General features: G+C 50.8%; 1 annotated feature.

Moving 5' to 3' along the window:
- The first annotated feature begins 1915 nt into the window (after positions 1-1915).
- Positions 1916-2177: a microsatellite.

Raw genomic sequence — 2177 nt, forward strand, 5'->3', positions numbered from 1 at the left:
TCAGCAGGTACGTCAGTACCAGGTAACGCTATCATATGAAAATTTTATACATGAACGACAAACCCAACGTGGATGACACCCAGAGGGAGAAGGAGAAGGAGGAGGGGAATAAACAGCTTGAGTTTACTGGTGAAGTATTTTAGGGAGTATGATATATTGCCGAGTGTGTTTGTGTGTGGGTAGGAGGCGTAATTAGGGACTCGCTCTGCCGTGCGCCAAATGATTATTATGGCCAGCGCTACCACAGCAGCACTTTTTTTTTGCGAGTAAAATTGCGTGGGGAATGATGGCGCCTTGTGGGTGTACGCCGGCAGTATTCCATTGGTGATATCTCCTCGCTGTTCCCAGTTTGTTGCTGCAGATAGTTTGGGCGAGAGGGTAAGTTTTGCAAGTTGAGTAAGTTTGCCAGCAAGGAAACAACGATAGTATTCCACCACATAGCCATCATGTTTGGTTGTGGAATGGGTGGCCAGCATCAGAGCAGTGGCGTATTGGGTGCAGCGTAACGGCCCAGCGGCGTTTTTTTTTGTTTTGATTTTTCTTTGGATCTATTGCCTCCATTGGAGTTGTCGTGTGGATGGCATCCTTGCTTTGGACGAAGGGGAACTTGTCATCCAGATTGGTCAGGGTTACACAGCGGCGTTGGACACGTTGTGGGATTTTATGCTCTTGTTTACACTGTTGCCTAATCCAAAGCTATTCAGGGCGCTCTGCGAAAGCCAGGTGGAGTTTGCGTATCAAATAATGGGCGTCGTTGGAGGAGCGTGCATCGGCGCTCTCCTATATCCATACGAACACACCAAGGTTTAGATGGAAGATGGGCATTTCAAGCTGTATTGCAACACCGGCGTCCAGCTTCAGGATCTCCAGTGCCAGATGGCGCTGATGCAGTACGCCACCCATCAACAGACGGCATTGATTAGGGAAAAAAGAGGTACATCATCTTTTCGGAGTCTATTGGACCAGAGTGGCTCCGAGGAATCTTTGCCCACCCAAGTCTCTCCCCCAGGGACTGCCACTGCGTCCCTTCAGAAAGGAGTTCGTCAATGTATATTTTGGAAAAGTGACTGAGAGAAGGGTGAGACAAACACTCTCACGCAGGTGGGATTCAGCGGGAATCTGCGGCTCAAGAGGCAACCAATGGATTTGGGTGTTCGTTGTGAGGAGGGGATGTTGAAAGTTTGACGGTGCCATGAATTTGTTGGTGGGCGCTTCGCCTGGTTGTCTTCTGAGCACGTTCCGGGTGATTTTTGTGCTTGCGGTCGATCCGTGTTCGGCGTGTAGGCAGCAGCGTGGGGGAGAGCTTTGTATCGTGTGCGCACGCCGTTTGCGCGGAGAGTGCCATTGTGTGTTAGGATCAGGTGGAGTTGGATGGTAAACGCCATACCGAACTCCGAGTCCGGCAGACGGTAGAAGCGAATATGGTCTGACGGACGCGTAACGTCCGGGATGCCACTGATGGGACTCAGAATGGGGATGACCCGTTTTTCAGGGATGTGGGGAATGTGGGAAGGAAGAAGCACGCATCATTGCTCCCGCGTCAACCTCGATGCTACCGATGCGAGGCGGATCGGGAACTACTGCGCGACGTGAGGAGTGGATCTGAAGATGGAGAGGTGTGCGTTTTCAAACGGGTCATGAAGCCCCGGAAGAATCAAAGGAATATTCCCGAAGACGAAAAAGAGCGATTCACACAGAGAGCAGGGCAGGGTGCTTCGCAATAGTCTGGTAAATCACGGGGTTAGTGCAAACAATAATCAAAGAGATGAGGTGAAGCGAAAGCTTAACTGCCCCCATAACAAATGAAGGTGGAAAAACCTTGTTTAGCTGTATGGAATGGCGTGACGCATGGTGAAACGAGGTCCCTGACACATGCGGCGGCGGTGGTGCTGCGTGATGTTGATGCACAAAATGCGGTTAGGGTTAGGGTTAGTGCGGTTAGGGTTAGGGTTAGGGTTAGTGCGGTTAGGGTTAGGGTTAGGGTTAGTGCGGTTAGGGTTAGGGTTAGGGTTAGGGTTAGGGTTAGGGTTAGGGTTAGGGTTAGGGTTAGGGTTAGGGTTAGGGTTAGGGTTAGGGTTAGGGTTAGGGTTAGGGTTAGGGTTAGGGTTAGGGTTAGGGTTAGGGTTAGGGTTAGGGTTAGGGTTAGGGTTAGGGTTAGGGTTAGGGTTAGGGTTAGG

Source organism: Trypanosoma rangeli, assembly GCF_003719475.1.
Source record: "Trypanosoma rangeli strain AM80 chromosome Unknown Tra_15.4_contig_00620, whole genome shotgun sequence".
Taxonomy (NCBI): domain Eukaryota; phylum Euglenozoa; class Kinetoplastea; order Trypanosomatida; family Trypanosomatidae; genus Trypanosoma; species Trypanosoma rangeli.